Source organism: Coffea arabica, chromosome 8c (genome assembly GCF_036785885.1).
Source record: "Coffea arabica cultivar ET-39 chromosome 8c, Coffea Arabica ET-39 HiFi, whole genome shotgun sequence".
NCBI classification, from domain to species: domain Eukaryota; kingdom Viridiplantae; phylum Streptophyta; class Magnoliopsida; order Gentianales; family Rubiaceae; genus Coffea; species Coffea arabica.
The window spans coordinates 32,315,689-32,339,772 of record NC_092325.1 but is presented as its reverse complement, the minus strand read 5'-3'; the positions used below and the strand labels follow the sequence as shown (position 1 = coordinate 32,339,772).

At 35.4% G+C, this 24,084-nt stretch overlaps 2 long non-coding RNA genes across 2 annotated transcripts; both read right to left on the bottom strand.

Annotated features, from left to right (window-relative positions):
• Window positions 1-14,849: 14,849 nt before the first annotated feature.
• Window positions 14,850-16,429, bottom strand: LOC140013697 (uncharacterized). The gene is made up of 2 exons (XR_011820524.1): window positions 16,060-16,429; window positions 14,850-15,171 (listed from the first exon to the last, which is right to left on the bottom strand). It is a non-coding gene; the product is annotated as an uncharacterized lncRNA (long non-coding RNA).
• A 5,179-nt stretch (window positions 16,430-21,608) lies between these two features.
• LOC140013828 (uncharacterized) lies at window positions 21,609-22,968 on the bottom strand. The gene is made up of 2 exons (XR_011820643.1): window positions 22,171-22,968; window positions 21,609-22,079 (listed from the first exon to the last, which is right to left on the bottom strand). It is a non-coding gene; the product is annotated as an uncharacterized lncRNA (long non-coding RNA).
• Window positions 22,969-24,084: the final 1,116 nt, after the last annotated feature.

The window sequence follows — 24,084 nt, the reverse complement described above, 5'->3', positions numbered from 1 at the left end:
GAAACGAAAATAAAGGTTCAAAAAATAAATACAATTTAATTTAATAGAAGATCCAGACTATAGTTCGATTTGAATATGAATCTAGACCAAAAGATAATTCTCTTAAATTTATCAAAATTTTCTTTAAGAGAAAAAATAATCAGCAATCCAATTTTACATAGTTTCTTGAAAAATCGACAGAAATTCTGAAATCTCATATGGCTCCTTCTGACAAGTAGTTCTGACAAACAATTGGGATAAACCCACTTCAACAGGATCTTTTTCTCTGACTTGATCACCTTTGATGGACGAGAAAAAGTGTGATGTAGTGGTGGGACATATAAGATAATTTGCTTTCCCTTCTTTTCAACTTACTTTCGAACTTGTATTTTCCTCCTATCTTTAGTAGTTGGATGAAATCCCAATCCAAATGTATTTTTTTTGCATTGGAATCTCTATCGGTTTCAAGATTCCTTGTAATTTTTTACCACGATCTTTTCCTATTTCAAATCCGTCTCAGATCATTTTCTTAGCCATCATGACACTAGCCTCTCACAAATTTGATTTAGTGAGCGACTTATCCTTTGATGCCTACCCCATAAAAACTATATCAGTAAAATGATGAGATAAAATTAGAGTCCTTTTTCACCTTTGAATTTTGTATTAACGATCATAGTACAGTTATCTTCAGCAAACACAGTAATTAACTAATCATTCATGATAAATCTCAACGTTTGGTACAGAAAAGATAGAACTAAATAGAAGCATGTATCCAAGATCTTCCAAGTAAATATTATAAACACTGAAAAAATTCATGACTTGGCAAGTAACTTAAAACTGAGCAGGCCCTATTTCTAATACCAGATCGGTTTCACCCATGGATTTCCTCCTTGAACTATCGAATCCTCTAACCACAGTTGTGGACGGATGAAATTTGATGTTAAAAATTTCAAGTTTGGTGAGGGTGTTTTATGGACAGATATTTAACACTTACCCATTATCCACTAAAACACTTGGCAACAACTTTTCATTATAGCATATTGATATATACAAGGCTCTGTTATGTCCAATTCCTTCTGCAGTCAGATAATCATCGGAGAAGGCAATATAATTGACAGCAAGCACATTTTTCACAATGTTAGAATATTTTTTCTCAGGGATATCTTTAGGCACTTGAATCTCGTTCAAAATTTTGAGTAGTGCTTCTCTATGTAACTCAATGGTCAAGAGTAGGTTCAAAAAAGAAATCTGAGCAGGCATCATATCCAATTGCTCTATTTTGTACTCGCTTCTCTTCAGTATTTTTAAAAAATTCACAACTTGATTATCAGATACAGGAGGTTTTGGCCGCAGGGAATTAATCTTAGCTTTGGATTGAACATCGATTTCAGGATTTCCCACAATTCTCCTAGACTTGGTGATAATAGATACATCTTTCTTCAAACACTTCTTATTTCCAATCAATAAAATAGGCTCATCATAATTTCATGGCACCTTTTGCAAATTATTGACAGGCATTTGTTCTGAAAATTGGAGGACAATAGGTTATGATATATTGATGCGAATGACCAAGCTGGCCGTGGTGTTCACATAGACCCGTGACACGTGCACAAGTTAAGAGGTTTAAAGAATCACTTCAAACCTTAGTTCATGCCGTATAAGCTCAAGAGAAACCAAGTTCAAGCAATGAAGGAATTGACTTGAAAGATCCTTGCAAGACTATCAAGATATTGCTTACAATTGAAGGTGCAAGTGATCAAGTTTCAAATGGAGGATTGGGCCTTGATTAAGTAGCTCTTGTTGAGCTTAGCTTCGGCCATGTGGGCCTTAGGTCCAATAGTACTTTAGTTAGTCATTAAGTTAGTTAATTAGTAGTTTAGCTTTTGGCCAAGAGAGACCCAATGGGCTGACTGATTTTCCCTTAATGTTTTCCAAGATTTATTAGGTTTAGTCAAGATTATAAATAGCCCTAAAGTTAATATTACATTTAGTTTTTCGATATTATTCAATAAAATTCTAGAATTTCATCCATTAATTGTGGCAAATTCCTTTAGCTTGTGAAAACTAATTTGAACATCCTAGAGTTGATCCTAGATTGTTTATTTATTTATCAATCAAGCGATCACACTTGATTGTGGCGTCATCTACCGTTGAATTCGTTCTTGAATGGTCCAAGTTTGGGTTCAACTCCGTCGAATCGTCAACGTGCCCTCTAAGATCCTAAATAGCTTCCGCATCTCGTATCATCTGGTCATCAGAGCTAATTAGAGGTATCACGTATATCCCTTTTTATTGTCTTCGAGTCTGTTCTTTATCTTCCATATTCATAGCTGCGTATTAGGGTTTGTGTCTTGAGTCGTTGGTTTCTTTCTTATCAAGTCCGAAACTGTTTTCTTTGTTTGCCTTCATTGTTGCGTTTGTTGTTTAGTTGCTGTCCGTATCTTCTCCGTCCAGATTTGTCTTCGTGCATCGTGTTTTGGGTGTTGCTTGTCGGTATCTTGTCCAACAAGAAAAACAAAAAAAAACTTGTGACGGCTAGGGTTTCTTTTCTTCTCGTCGCATCTTGCATTGGGTTGTCTTACGTCGCAAATCTGTCCAGGTTGTGTTCTCCGTTATTTGCTGTTAGATCATGGCCTAATCTGGTTGGTTGTTGTGTGTTTGGGTCGTGTAAACAACCCAGCAAAGTAAAAAAAAAAAAATTTGGGGCAACAAGGGGTTCTTGTCGCACCTTTGCGTTAGTTTTCCTTATGTAGTAATCTGTCCAAAATTTTCCTTCGTTGTTTGTTGCTGGTTTTTGTCTAGTTCTTGGTCTAACTCTGGCTGGAGTCTTGTGTCATTTGGGGTTGCAAAACAACCCAGGAAAAAAAATAAAAAAAGAGTGTTGCGTACCTTATTGTTGTTTGAACCGCGGCTGGAATTTGTTCCTTTTGGTGGCTGCCAAACCTGTTTGCCCTTTGCCCCTTGAATATTTGTGTTGTTTCTTGCAAATCCTGGATACCAAAACATAATTTGGGAAGTTCTTGAGCTTCTTGATTAGAAATCTTGAAGTTCTTGGATCCACCAAATCTGATTTAGTAGTTCTTGATTACAAAACCAAGGGTTTCTTGAAACTTGAAAAAACCTTCTGTCTTGTTTGCAAATCTTGAATTTGGATTCGAATACAAGGAGTTTTTGGGACTGAAATTACGTTGTGAAAGAATCTGATTGAGCCAAAAAAAAGAAAGAAAGAAAGAAACAAAAAAGAGAAAAAAAAAAGAGAGGAAAGAAGGTAGCATCGGCTCTAGTCTTCTTCTTGGAAAACAAGTCCCATTCTCGATCCACTTCTAATCCTAAGGCCATTAGGATTGAAGTCAGCCAAGAAAATCAAGAAAACAAATCCAAACAACTTTCCTAAAACCTTGTTTCCTAAAAGACAGCTGCCACCTATTACCCAATTGTTCCCAAGGTCGATTGCAACCATAAGTGCAAACCGAATTGACCCATCTGTTAGGGCTGATAACTGAACCAATTGGGCACCCTAAAACAGCCACCTTACACCTCAATTTCGTTGCCAAAATCCCAAAGCCAACCGCCACAACCTTGTGTGCCAAACCAACCCGCAAATTGAATTGGTTGAGCATCACTTTGTGATCCAATTGACCTGCAATTTAAAAGCTGGTCTATACACCAAAACAGCAACCAAAATACCCCAAAAATCCTGACCAAAAGGCCCCGAAACCAGCTCCTCAAAATTCCAGAAAATTTGGTCTTCAGGTAGATTTTTCTAGAATTTTCAAAATTTCAGCCGTGAAGTCACTTGTCTTGTTTTCTTTTTGAGTCGTTAGTTGTTGTTAGCCTAATCTAAGTTTTAGGTCACGTCTAAGTCATCATTCACCTCCATTCATTGCTATTATCGTATGTCACTTATTGACTAGTCAAGAACGAATCTTACGGTGACGCTTAGCTTGTTCAACCCGAGCAACTAGTAAGCCAAGGAATTGTTTGGTAAGACTATTAGAGAGTGATACACTTAAGTGAAACACAAGCATGAGTGACCTATACATTGTACAAAAAAAATAAAAAATAAAAACAACAAAAAAAAGAGAGGAAGTCACTTTCTTTTATTTTCTTTTGCAGGTGTACCTAAGCATGTCTAGTGAAGTTGGTGACCAAACAATGGACATTAAATTACACATGGAGGTCATGATGGAAGAATTCAAGCAGACTTTGGATGAAGCTTTCGAGCCTCTTTATAGGCGCCTTGACCGAATGGTGAATAAGGATGTCAAGAGGAGGGGTTTTCCATAGTGTCACCCCCACGTCCAATCTATCTCTTCAATATATTCAAGGAAAAGGGAGGAGGTTCATTCGACAACAAAGCATGCAAATACATTATCCATAGATGAAGGACTTAGTAGAGTGTGGGAGACATATCAACAACTCCTCCAACAAAAACTTGAAAAAGAGTGAGTTGAATGTGGTGATGAGAGTGCACTTGAGGTAAAAGTTGAGGAATGTGAGTTAGAAAAAGAGGTAAAAAAAATCTGAGGAGATAAGTGAAGCATCAAGTGAACTAATTGTGCATGGGAAGGCGAGTGTTTATAATTTTTCTAACAAACTTAACTTTGTCTTGTTTAGTGTTTATGCTTTTGTACAGATTAAGCGAAGTCAAGTGAAGTTAGTCATGCAATGTTCCATTCCAAAGTCACTTGCACAATTTACTAACTTCCATGAAGTTTGTCTTCTAGGAGATAAATCTATTTGGTATCACTTCATAGAACAACTTCAATCCAAATCTGTCCGCACCAATGGAGAATTAATTCAAACTCATCATGAATGGAGAATTCCATATTTCTATTCTTGTTTGTTACCTATGGTTCATTCATCATCTTTACCTTCTTTTGAGCGTCATTTCCATCCTCACACTTGTATTTCCTATGCAGATTTTGAAGGAAAATGTAAAAAACCATCAATGCAGTCTCAAGTTGAATCGATTGATGGAAGGAATCATGTGTCAAAGGGAGTTTTTGCATTTAACTCTTATTCTACACCTTCTTACCACTTAATTAATGATGTTCCATTGCTTATATATCCAATTTCTGGTTCAAACAAGCTGAGACTTATTTTGTTTTTGTAGGTTGTAACGCTGCTCAAAATTTTCCAACTTTGATTAAAGAGTTGCAACCTGATTTCATGCTTGTGCCAGCTGCTTGTTGTGATCCTCCATGCATATTCATATATCCAAAAATTGGTCACCATAAGCTCATTTTATCAACTCTAACTGGCGCAAATGCAAGTGACTCGTCTGGAGTGACTTTAATTTCATTGCTGCCACTTATGTTAGGTGATGCAGACAAGTGTGTCAATCAAGACCCGAATGTTGCTCTTACCTCACTGGTTCATGCTTCCACGAAAGTGCAACACGAATGGCTCATTGTTCTATCTCCAGATGGACAAGTAGTGCCAAATCAGCAACAACTAGGGTCGAATTATACTACCTTGCACAATCAGATTCGAGATTTTTCTAAACTGAATGAGAGTCATCATGAAGATCCCTATCTAGTGCATGTGAAACGTAAGTTGTCAAGTAGTATTAACCCTACATATACTAATTGTGTGATTTGTTTTGTAGGTTTGAATTTGACATGCAACGACCAAGGGTTGATGAGAGAGTTTTAGAGTGCTACATGGAATTTTCACAAGATTTATACAAGGTGTTTCTTGTCTTAGCGAATGTCCTTGTTCAAGAGTATCACGAGGTTGTCCAAGCGACATGTGACGTGGCTGGTGCTCATTCATCTAGGTCCCACATTGCTATCCTATAAGCGCACCAACATGGAGTATCACTTTTCCCTAAGATTTGAGGACAAATTATTTTCAAGAGGAGGGGAATGATATGAATAAACAAACTGACCGTAGTGTTCACATAGGCCCGTGACACATGCACAAGTTAAGAGGTTCAAAGAGTCACTTCAAACCTTAATTCATGCCGTATAAGCTCAAGAGAAACCAAGCCTAAGCATTGAAGGAATTGACTTGGAGGATCCTTGCAAGACTACCAAGATATTGCTTACAATTGAAGGTGCAAGTGATCAAACCTCAAAGAGAGGATTGGGCCTCGATTAAGTAGCTCTTGTTGAGCTTAACTTCGGTCATGTGGGTCTTAGGTCCAATAGTACTTTAGTTAGTTATTAAGTTAGTTAATTAGTAGTTTAGCTTTCGGCCAAGAGAGACCCAATGGGCTGGCCTATTTTTCCTTAATATTTTCCAAGCTTTATTAGGTTTATTCAAGGCTATAAATAGCCCTAAAGCTAATGTTACATTTAGTTCTTCGATATTATTCAATAAAATTCCAGAATTTCATCCATTAATTGTGGCAAATTCCTTTAGCTTGTGAAAGCTAGTTTGAACATCCTAGAGTTGATCTTAGGTTGTTTATTGACTTATCAATCAAGCGATCACACTTGATTATGGCGTCCTCTACTGTTGAATTTGTTCTTGAGTGGTCCAAGTTTGGGTTCAACTCTGTCAAATCGTCAACGTGCCCTCTAAGATCCTAAGTAGCTTCCGCATCTCGTATCATATATCCCATTCAAAAGATGGCAGATTCAAAATAAAAGAAATTTTAGAATTGTCAACCTCAGAAGGTCCTCCTTCTACTACAAACGGCTCCTCTTTTCCGATCACAAGAGATTCCAACTTTTGTTCAAAGATATCATTCGTACTCTTAGTGATAAACTCTTCAACAGACAGTAGCTTTTTTATTCTTATATGATCAGCCTCCATTATGCCAAACACCTAAGTTTCATCGATAATGTAATGAGTGGGAATCTGAACTTTCGAAATGGTAAGCGCAAATAGCTTGTAGATGATAGCCAGTAGGGATGCTTTTGGGGTAGATTTTGGGGGATACAATACCTATCTTACCTACCGCTGTAAGTTCTTTATACAATTGGTCAATAGGTCGGTCTAAATTTGTGAAAGTTTGGAATGACTTTTGGGTTTGATTGGCATTGACTTGGAATGAATTTTGAATGGAATTATTGTTTTGCGGGACTGAGCTGTAATGATAAATAGGACGAGAATGATCATGAAAGGTAAGTTGTGAGGTTGGGGATAACAGTGGGGTATTCAAATGATTTTGTTGATAATGATAAAATTAGATAGTAGTGTGGTAAACCAGTTGAGAATTAGGGTAATGTGGGATAGTTTTGAACTCTGGGTCTAAAGGACGAGTCTTGATCCCATATAAAAGCAGTTTCTCCTTCTTTCTTCTTGAATGGGGGCTTTTTCCCATTGTTGTTTTGATTCTGTAGAGCCTCCAACTGCAACTTCAATACTGATACATTAACAATCTTTTCTATCTTGGCAAATTCATCATATTCCTCCAACTTGTTAATGATAGTACTAAATGAACTTTCAATCATGCAAAAAATCTCTTCAAAATAAGGTGAGTCATGAGTCTTAATAAAAGTACGAATAATCTCCTCTTTAGTCATAGGAGACTCTACCTTGGTAGCTAACTTTCTTCGCCGTTTTACATAGGTTTTGTGATTTTTTGATGACTTTTTTGTGTACCCTCTAGTGTTGTTTGCGTCAGTGCCAACTCAGTTGAATTCATATTATTTTACAAAATCTATTGACAAAACCAATCAGATTTTAATCTCTCCAAACTTCAAATTTGAGTACTAGTTTAGAGCATCTCCTTTCAAAATTTTTGGAAATAGATGCAGAGGTAAATTTTCATCATCCATGGGTTTACCTAACTTGTTGGTAAACATCTTGAGATGCATCTTAGGATTTTCAATTCCATCATACTTACTAAATTTAGGAGTTTTGAATCCCAATGGTAGTTGAATATAGAGAAAAATGCAGTTTTGGTACTTAAACTTTGACACATGAGCGGTTTTAGTCCCCAAATTTTGGACGAAAACAAATCCAGTACCTAAACTTTCAAATTTTGAGCACATTTAGTACCCTTGACGATTTTTTCCCAAATTGCAACGGGAAAAAGTTATGTGACAATCATATATTAGGCCACTATTGTATAAAATATGTCAAAAAAAGGTCAAATGCCATTCTAATACTAAGTATTAAGTTTAAGGACTAATAATATAATAAAAAAAACCTAAGAACTAAATAACATTACATGAGTCAATTGATTATCACCAAGAACAAAAGCAACTATATGAACACAATTATCAAGATCAGCCTTCATTGTCTTGATTCTAGATCTATTGCATTCATGCTTCTTGACGAATCAAGAATAAGAAATTGATGTCTTCGACATATGTTGGATCACGCCATGCCCAACTTGAATTTTTGTTGAAGTTTGGTTCTTAGGTTTTCTTTTGGAGAGAGAGAGAGAGCGAGAGAGAACACAAATAGAAATGAGTTTGGTAGAGTTTTACATCGTTTCCTTTTTCTTTTATTTTTTAAATGACTCATGTGATGTTATTTAGTCCATAGGTTTTTTTATTACATTATGAGTCCTTAAACTTAATACTTAGTACTAGAATGGCATTTGACATTTTTTATACAATAGTGGCCAGACATGTGACTGTCACATGACTTTTTTCGGTAGCAATTTAGGGAAAAATTGTCAAGGGTACTAAATATGCTCAAAATTTGAAAGTTTGGGTATCAGATTTGTTTTCGTCCAAAATTTGAGAACTAAAACCGCTCATGTGTCAAAGTTTAGGTACCAAAACTGCATTTTTCTCTTGAATATATGGAAAAAGACACAATTCATCATAGTCCAAATCATCATATCTACCCAATCCTTGATTCTTCTTCATAAATTTATCAAATCGATCCAACCTTCTCAATAGATTTTTTGTCAATAGAGACGGGCTATTCCTCCATCATTGTCTTCCCTTGAGAGGCAATATCCAACAAAAAAAAAAATCCTATAAAATGGTGGTGAGGACTCTGAGGGTTGGATGAAATATTCAGATTGATTTGTGAATGAATTTGAGGAATTTGACTACTAATTGAATTCATTAAAAGATAACTCAGGTGCATATGAGAAAAGTCCGAATTCAATTGGGGAAAGACATTTTTAGAAGGATTAGTGAAAGATGGAAAAAAATTGTTTAAATATTGAATGTGTGGAAAGGTTGATTATTTTGTATAGGTGAATGATTATCAATAGGTTCTTGATCGTTCAAAGCACCACTACTACTATTATTTGCAACCAACTTATCAGCAGCCAATTCATTGAACTTGTCGAATACCTCACTTAACTGAGCTCCCAATGCTGTCAAATCCGGTGGCACAACTATAGTAGATTTTTTGAAATTTTCTGACACTGAACTTATGTTTGCAGGTTGTCTTAAAACTCTACTTCGGGACCTGATGATGATGGAGCTTCTCTATGAAGTTATGTTTAAGAGAACCTGAGGGTTTAGAAGAGAAATTGATTTCGAAATTTATTCTCAATGAGACCTGCCAAACATTTGTTCAAAAAGAAGAAAAAGAAAAAAGGACAGAGTTAGTAAGTATTTAAATAATTCGAATGCATGTCATATGAAAAAACCCTTTTATGCCAAGAGTAGGCCTAACATGATGCAACTCCTTCGGAACAAAATTTCAATTCCAAACCTTTAAGTGAATGTAGATACCAGAATAAAGATTCTCATAAAATACTGATAAGTTCAATCATTTTTTACAACTTCATTGATGATTTGGCTAACCATTTTTACAAAATTCTCGTGTTTTGCTAAACTGATACGTTGTGACTCTCTAGAGTTTCCTATACTAAATTTTTGAATTTCTTCTCGAATTCTATCAAATGCATCCAATGCTCTCTCCAACTTTTTAGTTTTTCTTGTCTCTTTCTTTAATTGCGATTTGGCATCTTCCAAGTCATGATCAGCCACTATAAGTTACAACTGATAATCCTCTAGCTCCTTTCTCAATTTCTCTATCTACTCTTCAGAACTGATGGAGTAGACTGCTGCTTTCCCTTCCTTTTGTTCTATTTTCAGTTTGATCCATTCAGCATATTCTGAAATGACCTTTGTGATACTCCGACTTTTAGGATATTACGGTTTCTATATTTTATTTTTTGTTTTAAGACATTGTTTTGTTTTAAAGATTAGAAACCCTACTTGTACTCAAAACTCTAGTTTTACTTGTGACTAACAGGTTTTCTTAAATCTGTCATATTTTAGTCGAGACCCTAATTTTAATCTATGAAATTGTAAAATCCATCATATTTTTCTTAAAAATTCTTTTTATTTGAAATCCATTATCTTATAATATCTATACTACTCATTTACATCCCCAAGAGTTGGAATAAAGAATAGAATTAAGAGTTTTTCCTTTTCATTCATCGTTAGGGTAAACTAAGATTTTTACGTCTTTTTGTAGTGTGGGTAATCGGTACGGAGTATGTACTAAATTTGGTGATTAAGAGTGAGTTTTAGATGATATTAAGTGTGTGATTAGAAGTGATAATAATAAGTTAGTAAATTATAAGTTAAAACCCTAGTACGTGCGAGTTGAGGAAAAACGGTGCGAACTGACGGGTACCGTTTGTTACCGAGTGAGTACACTATTTGACCACCACTTTATTAACTTAATCTCCTTGTAATTAGTGCATAAAATATCAGCTCTAAATCAGATCAAGCTGGCCGAAATTATTGACTAAAAAAAACAAGGGAAAAGAAAAAAATTTGAGATGTAATCTTGTGATGACACTTGGCAAGCATCCAACCATTTTTGACCAACTCAAGTCTAAGCTTCTTATCCCTTTCTTGGAGCTCAATTTCTGTCTTCTAAGCTTCATTTTGGCCGAGACTTAGAGAGGAAAAAGAGAGAAAGAAACCACTTCATTCAAGCTTGCTTTCTTGCTCAATCTTGCAAACTAACTGATAGATTCACCAAATAATCCATAGAAGTTGCTTAGGAGGATGGATTATCATCTTAGAGTGGAGAGTTTTGGTGGTTCAAGCTTCATAGGGGCTGTTGTACTTCTCCAATTCTAGGTAAAGATGGTATTAGTTCATGGTTGTGCTACTTATTGGTTTACAAGTGAAAGTTATGGCTGGTTAGATAGATTTCATGGTTTTAGTAGTAGTTTTGAGGATTATGGTGGATTTGTGAGTTAGGATTTTGAATTGTTTAGCTGTATTTCTTCTTGTTTAGATAGAATACGATGTGAATCAGCTTAGATAAGGAGTTAGAGTAGTGGTTCTATACATGAATAATATGTTAGACCTTGAATGCTTTGGATTCCAGCTTTAAATCCTTAAGATGCCCTGTTCTGACCAGTTTCATTCAGCCATGATGGAGGCCGAATTGGGCTTAGTTTAAAACATGAAAGTTATAATAAATGATGATTTATAGGTGCTTGTAAAATTTCAGCTCAATTTGAGTACTGTAGCATGTGAAATGACAAAAATATCCTTGACTGCCATAAATAAAGTTTTGCGGACAGTTGACATTTCATCATTCTAGCTTCATTTTTTTCACCTTGATCCATATCAAATTAGCATTTGGCCAAAACAAGAAAGTTGTAGTCCTATGTTTTGCTTTCCAACACATCTGAAAACGCCTCAATCAGACTTTTGTAGCCTAAGTTATTGTCATTTGAACTCAATGCTATTAACTAGCCTGACAGTGAAATTCTAGTTCGGTAATCTGTAAATTTGACCTGAATAAACTGTGAACCGGGCTGAGTTGTCTTCATGAAAGGTGTAGCCCTTCATCTTAGCTTCGAAATGATATAAATTTTACCCAATCCGATAGGTGTAGTTTCGGTTGTGACCAATATGTTAAAAGACGTCAAACCTGTCATTTTGTTCTTTACCTTAAATCTTATTTCCGGTCACTTTTCTAGCTTGATTTTGTAATGGAATGACTTTTATCCTATTCAATGGCTATTGTAATGAGATTATTTGTGTGTGATTTTGGGGGCTGATTGAGGAAAATAATGAAGCCATAAATAGTTAAAAAATAGGTAAATACAAAGGGCGTGCTGCCTAAATTTGCACTCGAGAGCTAGGTAGATGTACTCGTGACTTGAGTAAGGGTTGAGGATAAAACTAACTTGAATCATCTAAGGCATTCAAGTCTTCCTTCTTAGAGGTATATAAGTTAGAATTTGGCTGAAACTTGTACCCTTGAAAAAATGAAATTTACGACTAGTCGAAATACATTTTCTTCGTTTCTTCGACTCAAATGGAGATTTCAAAGTTTTACGAGCGAACATAAGTTTTACAAATATTTTACTCATGTTCTTTGGTTTAAATGTACTCTTTTCACTTCCAAAACTATACTTATACTTTGTACTAGTAGTTATTCAGATTTTTTGGTTCACCTAAACTTTGGATGGTTTAACTGTAATATTTTCTCTTGGTTATTATTAGAGTTCATTGGTGATTGAGGGTATTATCCAAAAAGAAACTTTGAACATTATTTTGCTTAAATATGTGAGTGTTCTTTGTACGTTATGTTTTCAATGACTATGTGGATTGTTGTGACTATGTGATTATTTGTGAATGTTGGATTAAATCTTAAATGTTTTCAATGATTTCTAAAAATGAATTTTGCTAGATGAGTGTATACTTTATCGCACTGGACCTAAATGAATGTGAAATTTATAATGATTAAATGATTAAATGTTTAAATACCACTTGTACATGAATGTAAGTCTTTTGGCTGAATTGGGCCCTTGCCCTCCGTTGCCGGTCGATCTGAGTCAAAAGCGGACTCGGTCGGGTGATTGGTAACCCTGGGTTAATGTTTGGTATACTCAAGTATGACCATGAAGTCTGATGGGGACTGGCCAGTGTCTAGTAGGGGAAAAATGAAATGAATGAATGAATGGCAAGAAAATGGAAGGGTTTTCACTTACAAATGAAATTATTTTTAATGCAGGAGGAATAAGAAAATGGTTGGTGGAATGAATGAACGAAGGGCTCCATGTGAGCATGTATCCTTTTAATGAATGTATTATCATTACTTTATATTGTAAATATTTTCTAGATTACTTGTCATTACATGATTAATGTCCTTGTTTAATTATTTGGCTATGTGTATGGAACCTCATTGGGCTTTTAGCTCATTCCGTTAGCTTTGTTTTTCTTACAGGGGATGCAAGCGAGGGCGTGAGTCCTGTGCAAACTAGCTTGGTCTAGTGTTTTGAAATTTTATTTTTTTATTTGTTCTTGCACTAGTGCTTGGATAAGGTTGGATGTAGTACGAACTTAAAACTTTTGTTCTAATTGGTATTATATTTTTGTTTGAGATTGATATGAATGTAAGTATATGTTTCAAGTTGGGAATTGTTTTTCACTTAGTCTCGAGGTTATATCTTATTTCACTTGATGAGAGCGATCGAATCCTGGCGAGAGTTGGACAGGCGACTCGCTAAACCCTAGGGTACGCTCTAGGGGGAGGTGAGGTCGTCACAACCTTAGGTTCTAATTTATTCACATGATCCAAGTGCAGGTTCTCTAAGCCATGAAAATTCTCCTAAACTTCTAATACTATGTTTCAATTCTCAATAACTGTATTGAATCTGACCTCAATTTCTTGTATCATCAGAACTCTTTGTAAATACCTAAATTGCCTCATGACTACTTGTGGAATATAAATGACCAATCTGTTGGTGCCTGCGAAAGGGATAAAATTATGCTAAATAGTTTTGAAAGCCGGATCTCTAATTTTTGTATAATCCAAAACCCATTGCACTTTATCCGAGGTCAAGCTATCAAACTCTTGAACAAACTGACTTGGAGATGCTATTCAGTATACCTTTTGACCCTTTTTCGGTGTGATTCGATCTATCCTCTGTTGGGAGATAAGATCCCAAGGGTTTAAGCGTTCTTTTCACTAGATGTTTCATTACCCACATTTGGAGTATCAAATTTGATGCATATAAGAATCCCTCCCTTTTTTTGACATTCAGTAACGGTTGTAAAGATGTCAGCGATAATAACAGGTACCAAAGTAGGCGTCTTTCCGTTGAAAAAGTGACTTTTTTATACCTTTGCAGAAACAATAATAGATTGATCAAAACTAACCCAAATATTTGAACATGCTTCTCTTCTCATTGATCTTTATTTATGAAGAAATCAACACGGCATCGTTATTAAGATTCTTTTTTTCCAAATCGTTTATATAGAAACTCCAATGGATGTGACTTAATATCTGGATGTCGGTCCATGCTATCTTGGCTCAATCCCAAAAATTTACAAAACTACTCCCTCGCTCCATCACTTGGGTACACCATAGAATGACTTTTCCCTGGTACTTGCAACAAACCTTCTATTTCTTCCAAAGTCTGTGTCAATTCACATTTTTCAAATCGAAAGACTAAACCCTCTAGATCCCAATATTTGAGTAAAATTCGGATGATTGCAACATTAGGTGTCACGTTCAAAAGACTTGGCAAGTACCCCACATACTTGAACAACTTTTTCACTTCATACGACATTTTTTTTTTCAGTCAATTAATTCTCGAGGTATCTAATTTATTACTCTACAAAGAGCCATTTAAGTAGAAATTCACTTTTAATACCTTATCTTAGGATTTTACCTCTTAGGATAGTATAAAAGTATAAACGTGCGAGTTTTATTGGATTACATATCCGAGACAAAAAGGTAACTTATCCCTAACGTAGGATCCCCTATGTGGCATTCCTTCTATGGTTGATGTATGATGAAAGTTTATTAAACCGAATAAATGTGCAATACAATAATTGAAACATGATTTAAAAATGCTCCGTTTAAATGTTGGGGTAAGGTTAAAGATGACATGCAATATATATAGTATTAATATGATAAATTGAAATTTAAACGTATTATTTATAAAATGCAGGACTGTCCTAAATAAGTACCATATCAGGATTCTTATTTTTAAACCTTATAAACGCAAGACAGAAAAGAAAATAATGGTTAGTTCATTTCATAAATAAAACATAACACATTGGAACAACAAAATGATACATAAAATATAAGATAAAGAAAGAGGGGTAGATCCCTCCCCTCGTATCTAGTACTCCTAATAGGATAAGGTAAATTCTATCTTAAATAATTTCTAAATGGATGAATGAGATTGGGGTTCACTAATATATCTAAATTCGATAAGGTTTCATATTCCCAAACTTTCAGATCAAAAGGCAAAGGATCATCAATCTCAATACCTCTAGTCGATGACTCGAATGATCCCCTAGGTATCGCTATGAGCACAAGGCACACTATCTGTATATCCAAGAAAAATCAATCCTAATCTTATAAGAAAATGTGAGATGACGCCCTCGAAAAAAATAAAATTAGGATAAAAGTAATGCATGCACGTATGAATTATTTCAAAACAAAAAGCCCAACATTTTTCTTTCTTTATTTTCTTTCCTTTTTCTTTCTTTTACTCTTTCTTCTTCTTCCTTTCTCTCTTCTTCTTCTTTCCCGGGAAGGCAGAAGCTTTAGCCAACAATCATGGCTAATGCTGACGATGGCATCATCGCCGATCGACGGCCTCTCCAATTTGTAGAAATTCAACAAAATACACCCTCAATTCGATTTTTTTGCATAGAATCCGTTTTTGGGCTTAGTTTTTGCAAAAAAAAAAAAACAAATAGAAAATGGCAAAATTGATATTTAAAAAAAAAAACAGTTCAGCTTTTATTTTTTAAAACCACTCTAATCACCACTAAAATTCATAAAATCTATACCAAAATAATTCTTATGCATTCTAGGGTACACCTATAACCTTAGTTTGGCCAAAAAACAACAAAATGATACATTAAAGCAAAACAGTCCAAAAATGAAGAAAAATATTTCAATGCTTTTAAGGCTCAAAAACTCCAAAAATTTGAAATCACCAAACATTTTTCAGGCCACATACTAGCTATAATCATCTATTTTAACAAAAATGTGTACAAAAACTCACCCCTTTAACTTAATCTTCATTTAGGCATTTTACCAAATACTTAGCATACATACACAAAAATCATTTCCCTTTCCTTAATCTTGTTTATAACTTAGCCCCAGATTTCAAAAACATAATAATGACAACAAAGCCAGAAAAAAACAAGAGAAATTAAACAATTAAAATATGGGTTTAACATGATTAACAAAGCTGGAAAATACCTCAATGTTAGCAAGAGTTTCTCGGTTAAATTTTTTGAAGGAATTCCCAGGTTTCAACCCTTTGTTGCTTGCTTTATTGTGTTTGATTTGTATGTGGGTATGTTGTGTGAATTGAGAGAAAAGAGAGGGATAGAGTCGAGAGAGTGCGGGAGAGTTTTGAGTAGGAGTGTTTGTAATGGTGTCTTGAGAGTTGAGAGAACCGATTGAGAGAGCCGAGGGGAAGTTTTTTTTTGTGTCGTTAGAGTTGTTATGTTGTGTCTTGGCCTCTTGAACCAAAGAAAAGGAAAAAAGCTAAGAGATAGAGAGAACCGAGAGTTGAGAGATTCGGGGAGAGGGTTGGAGTTGTTATTGTACCAATGTGTTGAGAGAAAAAAAAAAAAACCGAGAGAGTGGGGAGTCAGTGAAGGGATTTGGTTAGAAAGTGGTGATTTTTTTTCAATTAATATGTAATACATAGGATGTATATGAGATAAAAAAAATTATTGATAATAATAATTGAATTTTAACAAATAAAGTTTCCTATTTGACAAGTCATAGTATTATTATACTCCAGTCATCGTTACAGCTGCACATCTCGCTTTTTACCCTAGTAATTGGCTGAAAAATTGGTCTGGACTCCCACCATGGACTATAATTTCATCACTGCCTGTATGGATTGGCAAACTACCAAAACATGGGACAAGAATAAGACTTTTGCCCACAATTATGATTTATTGGCAGCCTATTTGAGGAAAAAATTTGACATGCCTGTCTCAAGTGGATAGTGCCAGTCTAGAATGTACAGGTTTAAGAAAAAATTGGTATCTATTCGCCTACCTTTGAGGGTTGTCTTGTAAATTCAAGACCGAGATTGGTTGGGATGAAGAAAGTAAGTGCTTCACAGCCAATAATTGGAACCGGTATGTTTGCCGGTTTTCTCTTATGTTTCTCTTTCCTCTCTCGATATCTTCATCATTGCTTTGTAAGTTATTGCAATAGTTGATTGTTATCTATTATAATTTCTTTCCTATGCCCCATTCATATGTTTTAATAAGCAAATATGGGCATAATACAAAATTTCAAATTTCATCATATTTCAGTCCATTATAGGGGCTAATAAGAGCATATAGCCTGTACTTCAACCCTTAAAAATGACCTCAAGAATGGCCTAATGTTTAGCTATATTGTGTTCAACATAGGGGAATGCTAATTATAAGGATTTCAAATTGCCTAAAAGCTGCTTCCTTTATAACATTTACACTCCTACTATATGGAGAAAACTGTCATAGGCAACTATGCCCAATCTACTAGTTAACCAGTCTCAGTAGTACAACCAATCCATTCAAACCCCAAAAGTTGAAAGAGTCATAAGGGAAAGGCCATGGCTTCCACCTTAGTTGAGCATCTATACACCAACTACCCTTAGAAAGGTGAGAATATATAAGCGATGTTAGAAAAGCTTCCAAGTTCTAGTCTCGGAACAAGTTATGATCGTGAGAGTTCTAGAGGGACAAAATCAACCTGATCCTCAATTGATATGGAAAGACTAGATGATATAATTAGTGAAATTACCCTTTTCACCACTGTCTCCATGAAAGATAAGCACGATAGGCATGAGGAAGATGCTAAGTATGGTGTGCCTATGGTTCAGGACCTTGTGATTGCCATTTCATTGCCAGAACCTATGAAGTTGAAAGCAACCATGTACTTTGCTCAAGACAAAAACAAGGGGTAGTGCATTAGCTTTGTCTGGTATGATGAACCGTAACAATATGCCCATATTGGATTGATAATAAAGGAACTTGAATGTGGCATGCCACTACAGTAAGTGATCTTGGACAACTTCGGAGAATTTTTCATATGCTCCATGTGGATTGAAGAGAAGCTATAACTCCTAATTGTACTATTTTATAAACTCCTCTTCTACGTACTTTGTGAATCAGCATTCTAGTGTTTGAATGTCATTGTTGGAGACCTCTATTCTTTCACATATTTGGTTTACTGTGAATGGGGTGTAATAACCCTTGGAAGGTGGCTGTTATTTGATGGTCGTTGCTCTATATGAGTGTCTTACCTTTGTTGGTTCTCATTTTTCATTTTTCCCCTATCATCAAAGTTTTAGCAAGCATGTAATATTTGGTAATGGATTAGACAGATGCCACAAATTGGATTTTGTCGACAGATGCTTAATTACTTAATGCTCACCTAATTGTTCATGTTATAAGCAATGTTTTGAAAACCGGTCATGCCTTCGATCCGGTTCAATCACCAAGCCAAAGAATTAATTAAACCGGTCAAGACCTGGTTGAACGGGTAAAAATCGAAAGGTTCAACCAGTTTTTATTAAATATTTATTTTCTAAAATGAATATTTTAGTTTATTCAAAATTTTTAATACTAAAATGAATAAAAAATTATTAAACCTTTGAACCGATGTTGAATCGGTCGAACCATGAACCGGAAGGTTTTCCGGTTCGGGTTTAAAAACATTGGTTATAAGGGACTTGAATAAGTATAGCCTGAATTTGATTCACATTTTTAAAATTATGTCCCATTTGAAGAAGATGAAATGTACATGAGTACATTTCAATAACAGAGTGAACAACTTATTAAAAAAGGAAAGGCCTAAAAAAGAACATGAGTAGGCTGTTAAAGTGGAAAAACATATAAAAGTCCAACCCGTCTGATATGTTACTTTTTTTTTGGACTGACATGTACATGCCACTACTGATTTATAGACTATTTTGTGAATTGGATACATCATCCAATTTCTACTAATATCCAACATGAACTTCATATGGTGGGGGAACATCAAACAGGTCACAGCTTTGTTAATGATGAAGTGACCATTTTTATCAACTATTGAATGAAAGTTATTACGCCTTTAGCTGGGTTGATGTAGTTTACAATATGCATCTCCATTTATTAATAGCCCTTTCTTAAGTATATCATGTGAAAATTGCTAATTCAATGCACCGTATCCAATTTTTGAAGATTGCATAAACTATAGAATAGTTGGTTCATCACTTCTATACGTTAGTTTTTTTATTATATAGAATGTACAATAGTTGTTCAACTCTCAAGCCCTTTATATGTGGTTCAAATGGCTATTTTGCAAGTGCCCAAAATTGTCACCTAGTCCAACTTTTTGGCCAAGTACACTCCAGTCAACCATACTCGGTGGAGGCTCAACTAAGGTCACCAAAGCAGGTCAATTCAATTAACTTGAAGTTTATAATTGAATCTCTTGGTTACTCAAAGTTTCCTTGACTAATGCGGGGCCATGGATTGGAACGACTACAGTAGTGGCATCTGGAGCTCAAGTAAGACATGGACATCTGATGATGACGAAGAGGATTTGTTCATTGCACTAGGAGTGGAGTTGAACTGGGATATCCAGATGCGGAAAGATATGGAGAGCCAAAACTAAAAATTTCTCACCATGATGGATCATTAACAAGCCGCCAATGCATAGAAGAATTGATCAATGGTTACTAACAAACGTATAATAGAGAATTATCGTATTACCATTAACAATTTCCTCCTCCTATGTGACATACTTAAGCAAAATAACTACGTGCCTCAGAACTATCAAAAGCATGGTGAGATTGAGGAGGCACTAGCCATGATTTTGGTAATGATTAGTCATAGAGCATGGCAGTGAGTATTAGCAGACCGATTCAACGGGTCCATCAAGACAATTAACCAAAATATCAGGGAAGTTCTAAAGAGGCTTTGTATGTTTGCAGCAAGACTAATTCACCCATATGACTATGATCAAGTGCATCCATGAATTGGGAACTCTATGAAATGATTTCCATGGTTCAAGGTCAGCACAAGCTACTATTGCAAATAGTATGCAAAATGTTGTACTTCCTTGTAAATAGAATTTTCACAAGTGTTTAAATTTTGACGATAGTTTGTAAGCATTGCAGGATACTGTATGGCACTTGTATTCCTGCATGTCTCCCACCAGGACAACAAATAGCTTACACCAATTAACATGGTACTCAATCGCAAAATCTTTTGGCCGTTTGTGACTTCGACATGCGTTATATATATGTGTGTATGTACGCGCGCGCATGCGCTGGATGGGAGGGAAGTACACACGATGCACTAGTGTTGGAGGATGCTCTATCATACCCATCTGATTTTCCAATGCTACCCAAGGGTGATATGCTAACTTTAGCTCATTGCTTTATGTAATCCTAATTTGGTGGTAGGGACATTGAGTATTATCACTAATGCCAAACTATTCATATTTTAGGCAAGTAGTACCTTGTCAATGTTGCACACAAGAATGTTCCTGAGTTTCCACCTCCATACAAGAATGTAGATTAGGGGCTCAAAAAGAAGTGATTTAATACGTGCCATTCAAAGGTTAGAAATGTCATTGAGCTAACCTTTGGAGTATTGAAGTAGAGATTGCATTCTTAAGGAGACTAGTTCCTAATTTTTGCATGACCACTCAAATAAGTGTTGTTATAGCTTGTTGTGCATTACACGACTTTCTTAAGTTGAACCAACTAGGCAACTCCACTTTCAATTCTATGAGCAAGAACATTGGATTGAAGCATGAAGATGGAGGTGCTGCAATGCCAAATATTCAGCCATTAAATGCTTCTTGAGCTGAAGTTACAGCAGGGAAACAAGGCGGGACTCAAGTGCGAGTGAAATGTATGGAGTGTAGCATAGGAGAATGTGCTAACAAGTCATAATCAATTGTCATACAGATCAACCGATGTTGTAGTTTGCTCCTTTTGTTACCCGTTTGTGGTTCCTAAATAGGGTGCAACGTGTGCCAAAGAATTTCTTCTTAGTAGGAATAATAGACAATCAAGTTTGTATGTGGCTAGAGTGTCTATCATGTCATTTTTCATTTATTAGTGGCGTAGTAATTTCCCCGATCATTTTTGTAAGTTGGTTGTTTGTCCTGATATGCATGGTATTAGTCTAACTTTCAATATGCTAGTCAATTTAGTCGTGCACCTGACTGGATCCAAAGAGTCAATAAGAGATTAAATAATCATTTGTGCTGTTCAAATAGTTATTTGGAATAATTTACTACTAATCCAACAGTTATTTGGTATTTTGAATTTGCACAAAAGTCAACAAATAATTATAGGGAAAAAAGCACCAATTCGAACACTCTCATATCACTTGTGGCTAAGGAGCTATCAATTCATCACCTTTCATCATTTTGATTCCCCATTCACCATCATCTAGATCCTTTAAAATCCCAAGACCCATCATCGGCATCATCCATTTGATTCTTATCATGAAAATTTAAAATTTCAGCCTTAACCTTTTAACTTCCATCAAAGTTTAAAAAGGGAAAAACCAGAAGAAAAGAAGAAAAGAGAAAAAAAAAAAAAAAAAAAAAAAGAACAAAAAGTTATTTTTGTTTAGGAAAAATGACCATTTTCGTCCCTAAACTTTTTTTCCGTCGATTTAGTCCCTAACTTTTATTTTTGACCAATTTAATACATGAATTTAATTTTTGGATCCAATTAAGTCCTTCTACGGCGGCGCCACCACCTTTAGCTTCTAATTTAACATTAAACAAGGGCATTTTGGGAAATGCAAATTATCTCTTCTCTGCTACCAATCTCTGCCACCAACAACCCATCTCCTCCTTCTTCTCTTCTCCTTCTCTTTCCATTCACCTTTGAGTTTACATTATAATTGAGAAAATAGAAGAGGAAATCTGCAAATGTAGGTGAATGGTTCCCCAATATTTCAGCCCTTAAAGGTCTAGCTTTTTATTTCTTTGGAGCATGACCTTGTAGCTTTAGGTCTCAACCATGTTGCTTTTTTGAAAAGGGGTTTGCAGATGTGGCTAAAATCTGCAAAGCAAATGATAATAAGTATATTACACGCAAATTACTTCAGACCAATAAGAATAAACTGCTCTAAGTAATAAGAAAACAACCTTTAACATCTTCACTCTCCAAAAGCTATACAAGGTGGCCTCCAGGCAGCAGAATCCCACGATGCTCTGGATCAGAACCAGAGCCATCTGATTGTTCCTTTTGTTCAACACTATTATCAGATTGCACGAAGGAATTTTCTTATATATTTGGGTCAAATGCATCAAAGAGAACAAATTCAGCTTTGAGAGAGAGTCACTCACGATTTTGAGATTTCAAAGAGGGTTCAGCGGCAGCAGCGATGCTGATTACTTTGGAAGAGGGTTCAGCGGAGATTCATCTTTGGAAGTTCGCTCAAGGAAAGATGGCTTTACACGAGATGAACATCCGGCATTACACAAGGTGAAATTGGATTTCTAGGCATATGGTTGTTCAAACCACGCATATCCCATGAACTATTTGGTGGAAAATTAAGAGGTTGGAAATAAGGCGCTTGAACTGGTAGTGGTGGTGCAATAGAAGGCCCAACAGTTGGTGCAGATATTCGTGGAATGCTTCGTGGTCCAGAATGCAACTCTGCTTCTGGCTTTCTGTACATCCATATCAGTTCAGCAGAACTTGAAACAACAAGACCCCCTGAGCATGAACAAAATGGCCATTTTCCCAATAAAATATTTTTAGTGTTTATGTTTTATTGGTGTCGCTGGTATTCCAAAATCGCCGATCAGGAAGAAAGAGATGGGTTGTTGGTGGCAGAGGTTGGTAGCAGAGAAGAGATAACGTGCATTTTCCAAAATACCCTTGTTTAATGTTAAATTAGGAGCTAAAGGTGATGGCGCGCCATAGAAGGACTTAATTGGATCCGAAAATTAAATTCATGTATTAAATTGGCCAAAAATAAAAGTTAGGGACTAAATCGACAGAAAAAAAATTTAGGGATAAAAATGGCCATTTCCCCTTTTGTTTATTTCTGGGAGAGAAAGAAAAAAGAACAAAAAGAGAGCCAGGAGAGTTGAAGCTCGAGGGTCTTTCTTTGTTTATTTCCTTTTCATCTTTGTTGTTTTTTCTATATATTTTTTTTGTGAGGATTCAGTCTGTGCATTGTGTATTTTGAGCGTGAAAGGTAGAGAGGTGGCTTGGGCCAATCCAATGCTGGCCGAAGTTGACGGTTTCTAGCTTCTAGTAGGTTGCTGGTGAATGGAAGCAACGCAGAAGCAGCAATAGATTACAAGACTAAATGGATAAGGAGGCTTCCAGTGTTATTATTTAATATTTATAAAGGACAATTCTGATATTTCACGCGTAATCATTAGTTTAGACATTTTCTGTCCAAATTCCAATTTATTTAAAACAACAAGTAGTTAAATGTAGGTTTCTAAACCATAGAAAGTTAAATTAAACATTCGACAAATTACAAATAACCCTTAGTTTAGACATTTTCTGTCCGTGTTTCAATTTATTTAAAAATAATTAGAATATAGATTTCTAAACCATAGAGAGTTAATTTAAACATTCAGCAAATCATAAGTATCCTCCTGGCATTTAACCATTAGTTTTAACTTGTCTAGACTTTTAGCCAAATCTAATCGTGAGTAGTAGTCATGTGTCCATTCGAGATTTGACAATGTGGTTTGTAAGTGTAGGATTTATGTGTCCATCCAAGATTTAGACAATGTGTCTTGTAAGTAGTCTAATCAAGATTTAAAAACGTGGGTTGAGCCGTTCGTAATCTTATTTTGAAACATGAAAACTAAGGTCTCAAAATGAATTTGACAATGCAATTTCAGGGGCATGCGCCAAGAAACTTAAAAACTAATGTATTGGCTAGGATGCTTCCATGGTTGGAACTCCAAGAAAATGGTAATTTTGCTAATATGTTTTAAAAATTGAAATTGAACCTTCACATAAAAATTAGGGATGATTTCAGAAACCTCCCCTGAGGTTTCTGACTATTGCAAGAAGCTCTCTTTAGTTTAAAAATTTACACTTACCTCTTCTATAATTAGCATTTCAGTTACAATATAGACTCAATATGCTAACTTTCTCCTCAAAAATCCTAAAATACCCTTTTTATTACTTGGAAGGGGGAAAAACAAACTAATAAATTTCTTTCACATTGCAACTATTATAAACAACATGACCACCACTTTAACGAACTCAATAAACCACTTCACCTT